Source organism: Chanos chanos, chromosome 6, assembly GCF_902362185.1.
Source record: "Chanos chanos chromosome 6, fChaCha1.1, whole genome shotgun sequence".
In the NCBI taxonomy this organism is placed as follows: domain Eukaryota; kingdom Metazoa; phylum Chordata; class Actinopteri; order Gonorynchiformes; family Chanidae; genus Chanos; species Chanos chanos.
Genome location: NC_044500.1, coordinates 48,582,058 through 48,594,242, shown reverse-complemented (window position 1 = coordinate 48,594,242; position 12,185 = coordinate 48,582,058).

The window sequence follows — 12,185 nt, the reverse complement described above, 5'->3', positions numbered from 1 at the left end:
GAGAATGACCGCGGCGAAGTATTCCAGTCTCCCTGAGAACGTCCATACAATCCGGACGCAGGTGGTTGTTGAGGTTGTGAAGATCAGAGGTGGAGTAGAAGATTCCATGGATAAAGCTGCTTTAGAGCTGTATCCATCTGTGTGAAAAGTGCAGGAGATCAGTTCGCTCTGTGTGATGGAGTCAAATGTTTCACAGAACTTTGATTACTGAAGTTGGCCACATGTTCTGTTTGAGTGTCTAGTTTTCATACTCCCCTTTTCATTTCTCTCCCCATTTAACTCTGCTCTTAGTCTCTTTCTTGTTGCACTGTAGAAATGTTTCTTCTGGCCTATATCTTCAAAAGTCTCGTCACTTATGAATGTATGAACATATGATTAATGGAAAAAGCAAAAATAAATAAATAAATCACTGCGAGTCCCTGATAGTGTCATGTGCACAGTAGTAACTGATAACAGCTGCAGATCGAGGTAGAATAAACCGTTTTCACAGAGTAAATAAAGTTAGTGTAAACCATTTTTCAGTGTAAATAGAGGATGAATGCACTGAATGCTTAATTCTAAAGGACTTAGAGTAGAAGAGTGTTCAAAGGGGAATGAAAACACTTTCTTGTGCTAAGCTCTTAAGACTGGCCGAGAAGACACCCAATCTCCAGACATGCAGTGTTGTGACAGATTCTCCATCACACATAACAAGTCCTCATGGCACAAATTCATCCCATCATGTTAAGGGGTCAATTCATGGAAAATTCAGCTTCACTTTGTACCCTGGCTGAGCTGTAGAGGATGTATATTAATGTAAATGAAGGTAGAGTAGAGATTCAATCAAAATGGTCATCAGATCTGTGAACGGTCCAGTTCTTTTAGTCTATGAAGCTGTGTTCTACAAACAGCACTGACACCTGCCCCGAATAAAGATTATTCAAAAATCATTCAATTCTTCCCTTTATGTGATGATGATGGTGATGATGAAGAAGATGATGAAGCAGCTCAGTTGTGAAATAATGTCAGAATTTTTTCTTTGAGCACAAAAATAAAGTCAAAATGTCATGTAAATCTTAAAATGTCTACAGCAAAATGAAATACACTTAACAATTGTAATGCTTTTCTATGAGGGTGGGATCATGTGACTGTGGCACTCCATCTACCAGTAGGAATAAAGCTTAACATTCAGCTTAAACCAGCTGCAGAGTGGCTGATAGCGTGGCAGCCATAACACAGTAAGGCTAAAAAACATGTTTCTGTGAAAACATTAATATGAGAGACTATCTGGAAGATCTGCCAGTAATATAACAGCACTTGACACAGTAGAGATAATTCTCATTGGACATTTTTGGGGAGGGGTGGTAAACACCGTATCATTTGTTTGTGCATTTTAGTCCATGTCTTACTCTTTAGTTTTCCAGTAGTGTTGAGTGTTAGTGGGAGTAGTGGGAGTGTTACAAACCTGTGTCAACACCTTCTTATTGGGTGTGGTTTTACCTCAGGACTGTTCAACAATGAAATCAAACTCTTCAGGTTATCTGTGTTTATATAATATAATATATATTAGCATGCTCAGAACATTACAGCAAATTTGAATTTATTACCATTCTCTTCTGGTCCTTAAATGATTCCAGGATGCTGTCAGAAAACAGACTTGTATTTCACTGGCTCGGAAACCTGACCGTTGGGTCCATTAATCTCTTCTAAATGTATAGAGTGTATATTTGCACAGACACATCATCATACAGTGTATTTGTGTTCACCCCCCCATATCTGAATCTCTCTCCAAACTGTGTGAACCTGTGAGAGAGGGAGCCAGGTGACTGACTGTAAACCGCGTTTGCCTTTGTGTCTACTGTATTAGGAAAGAACTTGAATCAATCAGTCAACCAATGGTTTGTTCTTGCGCTGTCCTGCCACTTGCCCTGCTCACACACACATACACACACAGACACACACAGTTTCCCTAATACTGCTCTGGGATCAGTTTTCTTAATAGTAGCGCAACCTGAACCATAGTATGCAATTATTGTATGCTTAAATCCAGAGCAGAAAAGATTCATTCCTCCAACAGAATTAAAAAACAACGTGATTTTTTTTTAGCTTATTCTGTACATTCCATTTTAACCACATAAAAAGCATGTACATAAAAAAATTTACAAGCCTCTGTGTGAACTGTCAAAATACTCTATGACTATAGTATTCTTACTCTTCACAGTCTAACAGCATAACTTTGGTTTGAGATTAAACAATCTCTGTTTAAACCAACTAAACTGAAGCAACACTTTGATACAGTAAGACACTTTTTTTTGCACTTTTTTAAAACAGTTGTCTTCCCAACCCCTCAGACAATAAAAGGTGCACCGCTTGTTAATGACCTGCCAATGTCAGCAACTTGCTGAAGATTTTTTAATTTTTAGTAAAACTGGTCTGTATGTCAAAAAGTTTCATTACGTCAAATTAAATAGCAATAGACAGCACTAAACACTGATCTTGGTTGGTTAAAGTTCCTCCAGGGCAGCTGAATACATCAGAGTTTGTTGAGCGAGAGCATGTCACTGTTTCAATAAGAGAATTGACTGGACAGAGAATGTACTCTCTCTTGGTTTTCTAGGCCTTGAGTGAGTGCTGAACGTTTAACCCATATATCTACATATGCACTATAGACTATAACCGCAGAATCAGGTTCGCATTATGTCCGAAGCTGCCCTTTCACACAGGCAGAACACAGCAGCAGATAGTCCGAGTAAGATGCTTTCACATATACTTGAAATACTCCGTTTAGTATAGGCGGGGGGTGGTGCCTGGGTAGAGCGTGCAGGAGGCAGGACATGATGCAAAAAGGACTCTGAGAAAATTGTTTTGTTTACAACAAATCGAAAAAAGCGGACAAGGCTGCCGACTTTTGTCTGACGATTTCGGCGTCGGCCCTTACTGACAGAAGTTCCCGAATCTCATCGTCTCTTCAGTTAGACATTTTCGTTGGCGTCTTTGTGTAAAAAGCCCTTCTTCTTCACCCTTGGATGTTTGTATTCTTCCGGTTTCGTGCCAGTCGCACGTTAGAAACGGCATCAACACGCCGAACTGTAATCGGCTCTATTCACACATAGACCCAAACGAAGAGAAAACGGACTTTGTACTAGGGGGCTGGTAGAATGAACGCCAATTCAACGGAATCCAATTCGACTGATTCTGACATTTTTGTTCACACATACAGCCCCTCTAGTTAGAATCCTGATTATTTTAGGGTTGCAGTGCATGCGTGAAAAGGGCTTATGTCTCTACGTGAACACTGTTGTTGTGATACCAGCTATGATTTGACTTCTGTTAGTCTACGTTCTTTGACAAAAATCCTCTCTGTTTATAAGAATGATGTGTATGGAGCCAAAGTACCTGATTGGTCAGTCAGGAAAGATTATGCAGGATAAATACAAAAGGTCCATGCTACAGTGGGGACATGGATACTGGCTCCTTCTTGTCTTTCTGTATTAGGCCCATATCTACCAGTCAAATACTCAAGTTGCAGGCCAAAGACACCTGCACATGCTTAGTGTTAACTGACACTCACTCGGAGAACAGAATCAGATATGTGTCACAACCCAGCTTGGTCCTTCCACTGTTTAGCCACATTTTCCCTCTCTCCCGTTTTGTGTTCTGTTTCCTGGGTTCCTGTCAGAAAAACATGTTATGAAATATGCTTTTTATGAAATATGCTCATTAATATGCTTCTCTAGTTGGAACCAGAAGCTCAGTCAAGGACACTGTAACCAAGAGCAGGATGTTCCACAGCTCAGTAGAGAAACATGTATCTCTTATCTCTGTTTGGTGTGAAAAAATAACTGGTGTGATTCCTTTCTAACAGATAAATGCTGCATGACCGCAAAGGGAATTTTAGACTACTCACAACTGTAATGCCTGACTGTATTGCTTTGTGACTGGTCTCCTTGCCGTGAGAATAAACCAACCTGCCTTGACTTTGGAGAATCTGAGTGTCTTTTATAAAAATTACTTTAACATTTTGGTCCTTCGAGCCGGATCCTAATAGCCTTTCCCCAGTCCAGGATCGGGACTGAAACCGTGCACGGGGGAGTCTGGGACTCCTGAAAAAGAAAAGACCTCCAGCTGAATTGATGTTCAAAGAGGCCAGTTTCCACTGGAAAGGGGAAAGGTGATGGGACCATAGAAAAGAATCAGAACACCGGATCTCCGAACTCAGGGTGAGTAAATAATTTGGCATTCAAAAGAGCTGTGTTAGTGAAATCGTCTAAAGTAAAACTGGTGAAAGCCCGTGAACTTAGACATCTTTTTTGGCGGCGAGGTTGAATAAGTAGCTTCTCTGACTAAAACCGGAACCTCGGCAGCTGCTCTCAGAGGGCCCCTGGAAAATGTACCTCGGCGACGCTGTTGTAACCGTGCGTCGATTCGGATGGCCAGGTTCACCAAGGCCTCACAGGTGTCAGGCAGATCCTGAGTGATTAGTTCATCCTTGATGTCTTCAGAGAGGCCATTCAGAAAGGTGTCATATAGTGCATCTACGTTCCACCCACTGGAGGTGGCCAGAGTCTGGAAATCAATGGCATAATCAGACACAGACCTGTGCCCCTGGCGCATGTGCAGTAACTCGTGACCAGCCTCACGCCCATGTTTTGAACGGTCAAATACCCTCTTCATCTCTGTGGAAAAGGACTTGAAATCTCTACAAAAGGATGACTCGGCCTCCAAGACAGCTGTTCCCCACTGCCTTGCCCGACCAGACAACTGAGTGATTACATAAGCTACTTTAGCTCGTTCGGTGGGGAATGAAGAAGGTTGCAGCTCAAAAATGAGAGAACATTGGGACAGAAAAGAACGGCAGGTGCCGGGCTCACCAGAGTACTTCTCAGGAGGAGGCAGATGAGGCTCACGGGCAGACAGAGAGGGTGAAGATGACGGCGCTGGGGTCTCAGGCGAAGAGATGGCTGGGGCTTGTGGGTTGCTCTGGGCTAGCCGGAGGGGCTGGATACTAGCCATCAAGTCTGTGAGATTATCAGCAAGCGAGTCCAGGACCTTGCTTAGCGAATCCAGCTGAGCCTGGTGTTTTCCCAGCATTCTTCCCTGCTGTTCCAGAGCAGTCTTCACCTGACCGGGGTCTGCTGGGTCCATCTTGGTCAGATTGTACTGTGAGGATTTGACAGACCAAGACCCAATCGCAGACCCACTGAGTAAAATAAGATTTATTTAGAACAAAGATCAGAATCCAAATCTCAAAAACAGTGTCCAGTCCAAGGTCAAATCCAGAAATTCAGAGGGCAAACAAATCCAAATTGCAAGGCAAAAGATTGGTCACAAACAGGATACAAACAAGGTCAGAGCCAGGGATCCACAGGGCAACCAAATCCAAAACGTAAAGCAAAAACAGGTCCAGGTAAACACGGTCAAAAATAACAGATCACGGGAGGCAAAACACACGGACTGGCAGAGAGAACAAAAGGTCACAATCTGACAAAGAACAAGTACAAAACACAGGACTTAAATACACAGAACAATAAACAGCAGAGACAGACTATAGGAGGAGACAAACGAGGTAATAATAGGGATCAGGTGGGGGGCGGGGACAGGAGTACACAGGGACAAACAGAAGCACATGGCAAAACCAAAACAAACAAAAAGCACAACTCGACAATACACAGGATGGCCAGCAGGGCGGCCAGATTCTCCAATCCTGGCAGAAGTACTGACAACCGGTAAAAACAGCAATGGCTCTTTTCATTGAATAAATAGGTGAAGGTATAAGGAGTATTTAACAAAGTTAAATATATGTCTTTCTACCTCAAACCTGTAAAAACAATGAATAATATTGGGGCTAGAAGCTGAATAAGCCCGTGAAGTTAGATAGAAAGCGAGTCCATAGTCTGTGTGAGAAGACTACAGGAATAAATAACTCCGTGCAGCACATTACAAGTGAAGAAGACAGCTCTAGCAAAAAAAAAAAGGGGAGATCACGATAAATTTGTGAATGTGTTTTTGTATGTCTGTCTTGTATGTTTAATGTGGGTAATATCTAATTAATTCTGGTTTGGCTTGTTAATTGCTCTAGTTGTTTTGTTTGTTTGTTTTTTTACTTTTGGTTTTTCACCTCTGTGGATTTGTTTTCCTCATGTCATGTTTGCTAGTAACTTGAGTTAACCTGTTCAACTGGTTGTTGTTGCACTTGGCGTTGCTGTTATTATTACTGGACTAAGCACTGCTTGCATTGTGGTTATTATTGTTGTGGTGCCTCAGATGAACTCTCTGACTTTTAATATGGGAGGTAAAAGTAGTAAAAGCCCAGATAAATTAGAAAGGGATGAGAAATATATGTTTACCAGAGACCAAAACAGTATAAAATATAGAAAGAAATGGAAAATAAATATGGGTTTAAAGGTAAACTAACTGAAGAAGCATGTCTGAAATCAATAAAAGACATAATGAGAACAACTAAGAAGTCTGATAGTGACGAGTTGAGGCAAGCTAGGTTGTGGCTGAGGGAAGCAAAAAAAAGAAAAGAGGGAAAAGATAGAAAGGCTGCAGTACTGGCTTTACAGGATAAAAAGGATGATAAAGTGTGTGCATCGTTTTCAGTCAGATTACTTCTCCTTCAGAGCAGGTTCCAAGTAAGAATTTGCTTTAAATTGCTTAGTAGCCACGATTTCTGGGTTCTCTCTTGTCTCTGTTGCGTGTAATTGCCCGAGTAGCCGCGATTTCTGTTTACTCTGTTGTCATTTACCGTATATAATTTACTTCGTGCAAGATTCTTTCAGGGTTTGCTTTACCTTAGGCTCTCCGTCAGTTTACAACTGAGCGCGCTGTCTGGTAGCGTTGCTAGCTTACTTTACTAGGGAGTTTGTATTGAATTCCTGTCGCATCAGCTGCTGAGTTGCTGATTTGCATTTGTTTGTTACTCTCGGTCACAGTCAATTTACGCTTTGTTCTGAGGGGACGGGGCTGTAGCCAGCCCTTTAGCCACGAACGCTGTAGTCACAAGACCCATTCGTAATAGTGCTTCCGCCAAGCGGCAGCTGTAGCGGCAGCTGTAGCAGTCTCGTCTCCCTGTCTCGTCAGACGAAGACTTGGTCATACTAAGACAAGGGAGTCTACCTGCGGGAGTCCACCAGGGAAGGACAACGAGGAAAGCTGAGACAACTACTACCTGTCTGCCGTACCCTAAGCGATTTATTTTCATCTTGATTTATTTCTTTTCAATTGCTTATCTGTATAATTGTGTTTCTTCCCTACCTCCTAAAATACCTTGTCCCCCTCACACTAATCATGTGTCATCTCCCTATTCCTGTTCAAGTTTCCTCTTGCAATCTCCACAGGTGGCATCCGATGCATCCTCGTGGACGCAACCTGTCTAACCTCATCTATCCACCATGCCCTGCTAACACTGCTACTGGCATTTCAGGTGGTCTCTGGAACTGCCAATCGGCGGTACAGAAGGCCGACTTCATCTCCGCTCAAGCCTCAATGCTGTCCCTGCACTTTCTGGCCCTCACTGAGACGTGGATCACGCCGGACAACACAGCCACTCCTGCTGCCCTCTCCACTGCCTTTTCCCTCTCCCACACCCCCAGTTCCTCGGGGAGGGGTGGGGGAACTGGCTTCCTGATCTCCCCCTCATGGAGCTTCCAAGCAACCTCTCTCCTTTCTATCTCCCCAACATCTTTTAAATTTCACGCTGTTTCTGTTTATTCCACTTATAAACTACACATGACTGTTCTCTACCGCCCCCCAGGCCCTCTGCAGTCATTCCTAGATGAACTGGACATCCTCCTCAGCTCCTTCCCTGAAGACGGCACTCCCATCCTGCTGCTAGGAGACTTCAACCTTCCGAATTCTACTCAGTCTGATGGCCTATTCTCCGTCCTTCAGTCCTTTGACTTTAACCTCATGGAGTCCCCTGCAACGCAAAAGGGTGGCAATCAACTGGACCTGGTCTTCACGAGAGGCTGCCAAGTTCCTGATGTCACAGTCACACTGCTCCACACCTCAGATCACTTCTTCATGTCTTTCTCTCTCTCGATCTCTCCCTCCCTGAAATCCTCAGCTCCCAAGCTGCCAGTCGCAGCTAGACGTAACCTTCGCACTCTCTCCTCTAGTGCCTTCTCTTCCATGGTCTGCTCCTCTCTCCCATCTGTGGAAGCCTTCTCACTTCTCCCCATGGAAGAGAAAGCGCTGGCCTCCTCCCTGGACACCCTCTGCCCCCCAGTCGCCAAACTGGCTCGCCTCTCCGCTCCCAGTCCCTGGCTGACTGATAGTATTCATGCTGATAGAACCAAACTTCGCGCAGCTGAACGGAGATGGCAGAAATCGAGATCCTCCAACGACCTATCCCACTACCACTCTCTTCTTTCTTCTTTCTCGTCTACCCTGTCAGCTGCCAAATCTGCCTTCTTCCACTCTAGGATCAACTCTGCCTCCTCCAACACCCGCAAACTCTTCTCCACCTTCTCCACCTTCTCCTCCCTCCTCTCTCCTCCTCCTCCTCCCTCATCCCAATCTGCTGATAACTTTGTCTCCTTCTTCAAGAAGATCAATGACATCTGCGACTCCTTCCCCCTTTCCCCTCCCACCTCGGATCCTGCACTCCCCCCCCCCCCCACTATCTTTTCCTCCTTCTCCCCTCTATCTGACGCTGAAGCTCTCCTACTTATAAAATCCCATCGTCCTACTACCTGTCCTCTAGATCCCACCCCCTCCCCTCTCTTTCAGGCCATCTCAGACGACATTCTGCCCTTCATCTCGTCCTTGATCAACAGCTCCCTATCTACTGACACGGTTCCTTCTGCCCTGAAGAGGGCACGGGTCAAGCCACTGCTTAAGAAGCCCACTCTAGACCCTGCTGATGTCAGTAGCTACCGTCCAGTCTCTCTCCTACTGTTTCTCTCCAAAACCTTGGAACGTGCAGTATATAACCAACTCTCTCCATATCTTCTGCAGTACAATCTCCTGGATCAGAATCAATCCGGATTCAAAGCCGGCCACTCCACCGAGACGGCCCTCCTTGCTGTCACGGAAGAGCTCCTCTTGGCCAGAGCAAAGTCTCTCAGCTCTGTCCTCATACTCCTAGACCTCTCCGCAGCATTCGACATGGTCAACCACCAGATCCTCCTCTCATCCCTTGCTGGGCTGGGCTTCGCGGGTTCTGCGCTCGCATGGTTCAAGTCCTATCTGTCTGACCGTTCCTACCAGGTCTCTTGGAGGGAATCGGTCTCCTCCACCTACCCTTTGCACACGGGAGTCCCACAAGGTTCTGTACTTGGTCCACTCCTCTTTTCTCTCTACACCAGATCACTCGGTCAAGTTATCTCCACCCATGGCCTCTCTTACCACTGCTACGCTGATGACACACAGCTGTTCTTCTCCTTCCCCTCCTCTGACTCCCAGGTTCAACCTTGCATTGCGGCCTGCTTAGCTGACATTGCCTCGTGGATGTCTGCTAACCATCTCAAACTCAACCCGGAGAAAACAGAGCTCCTGTTTTTTCCTGCTAAGAACTCCCCAGCGATCGACACTGCAGTCACCATCGAGGGATCTGTGGTGTTCCCCACCACAGCAGCCAAAAACCTAGGCGTAACCCACACATCGCGGCAGTCACTCGATCCTGCAGATTCTCCCTATACAACATCAGGAGAATCTGCCCATTCCTCACACAACAGACGACCCAGCTCCTGGTCCAAGCACTTGTCATCTCCCGCCTGGACTACTGCAACGTTCTACTGGCTGGCTTGCCGGCCTGCACCATCAGGCCGCTCCAGCTCGTGCAGAATTGCGCTGCACTCCTGGTATTCAACCTCCCTAAGCACTCTCATGTCACTCCACTGCTTACTGTGCTCCACTGGCGTCCAGTAGCAGCCCGCACCTCACTTCGGGAACCCGGCAGCCACTCCTCCCGACCACGCCTCTTCTCTGCCATTGCCCCAAGGTAGTGGAACGACCTCCCCCATGCAGTCAAGACTGCGAAATCTCTTACCACCTTCTGCAGGAAACTGAAAACCCACCTCTTTAGAACCCACCTGTCCCCCAATGCCTAACTTCCCTTTCCTTGTATCTGTGTTTGTCAAAGTATTCCAGGGGCGCAATACGAAGGGGCGATTTGACGCTCAGTCTTATTGTGATCTCTGCTCATGAGGTATTAGAAATCCGACTGATGCACTGATTGTAAGTCGCTTTGGTAAAAAGCATCTGCCAAATAACTAAATTGTAATTGTGAATAATGCAGTAGGACCAGCACCCCCACCCTATGTCTCTCCACTAGTGGCACCTCCCGCTGCAGAAGCAAGCGCCCCATCCCAAGTTGAAGAAGAGAGCAAAGCTAGGGCAAGGTCAATGAGCAGAAGCCCAAACAGTGTGAGGGAGACACATAGGAGCCCGTCCCCCTCCCGTACCAGACAGGGGACTAAGTATCAGAAAGATGAGTAAGAAGGTGAGGTGTCTATTAGCACATTGCAATTTCCCATGATCCAGGTTCCCAACCCAAGAGCAGGTCAAACTAGGAGAGTGGGAGACAGGGAGGAGCCGGAACCTGAACACATGTATGTATATAGGCCATGGAACCAAGAGGATGTGAGAAGGGCCACTGAGGGAATTCCCCACCCTAAGATCAAGGTAGCTGCATTCCAGGAGGGAATCTTAGGCTTATATGAAAGTTTCAGACTAAACGGTGTGGAGCTGGAGTGAGTGACAAGACAGGTTTGTGGAGTGATGTAGGGATACCCCTCCCATATGGGCATGAGATCCTCAGAACGAGGTTAGAGCAACTCTTTCAGAGAGCAAAAGGCAAATGGCAAGTCAGGGTGGATTAGACTGAGATCAATCGATGCACCCAGCGAGATAATGAGGACATAGATCATTATTTTCAGAGGCTCAAGGATGTTTTTGATAACCATAGCGGAGTTGAACCACCCCCTAACCAAACAAATGATTCACCTTACGAACAGCAGTTAAAAAATGCTTTCCTGAAAGGCTGCCAAGCCTCAATTAGTAGTTTCATACAGAAGCATATGATAAATCATCATACATGCCGACTCACTGATTTGCAGGAGTATGCCAGACATGCTGAAGAGCATTTTAAGTCATAAAAGAAAAAGGCAAGCAAAGGTCAGACTCTTTTAATAGAAACAGAAGGCACTTCAGTGTTTCTGGTAAAAGAGGAACTGAGAGGTAGAGGGGGAAGGGATAGAAATGCTAGAAGACGCAGAAGAGGAAGGTGACAAGATAGAGATAAAGGATATTTTGTATGTCGGAAGACAGGACACTGGGCAAAAGATTGCAAACACAGAAAAGGACAACGAGAAGACAGTGATAATTAAGCATGACTAGACAGAGAGGAGTTAGAAGGTTTAAAAGGACAGGAATTACCAGCAGGAGATGACGCACACAACAGGCCCTGACCCTGTGTATGAAAAAAAAGTTCATGAAAATCAACCAAACCACTGCCGCGGCACTACTCTGCACAAGTTGCAGAATTAATAGCATTAACTGAAGCATGCAAAATAGCTAAAAACAAGATATTTAAGTCAATATTTACAGCGATAGTCAATATGTATTTTCGATCTATACATGTATTCGCTCAGCAGTGGAAAAATAGAGGTATGGTCACCTCTACAGGGAAAAACATCAACCATAAGGATCTCATCTTAGCCCTACTAGACGCGGTGCAATTACTACTTAAAGTAGCAATATGTAAATGTGCAGCACACACTGGTAAAGATGACCTTGTCTCTAAGGGCAATGCGAGAGCAGACATAGCCGCTAAGAGAGCTGCAGTAAGTGAGGAAATCTTAACCACAAACGAAACTTCGGACTATTTAGATCACGAAGTGTTTAAAGATATGCAACAAGCCTCCCCACCCACTGAAATACAGAAGTGAGCACTTCGAGGAGTGAGACAGGAAAATGGTCTTTATAGATGTCAAGAGGGCAAACCTATTCCACCAAACAACCTCTTTAGATATGCTGTGGTTTTGAGTCATGGGCTGAGCCATGTCTCAACAGGAGGGATGGTAGCAATAATACAAAAGTTGTTTACAGCATATGGTTTTAATAACTACTCAAAGAAATTTTGTTTAGCATGTCCTATTTGTGCAAAATACAACGTACAAGGAAACATGAGACCTAAAAGAGGAATATTTCCAAAACCTCAATTCCCTTTCCAATACATATGTATGGATTTTATTGAACTA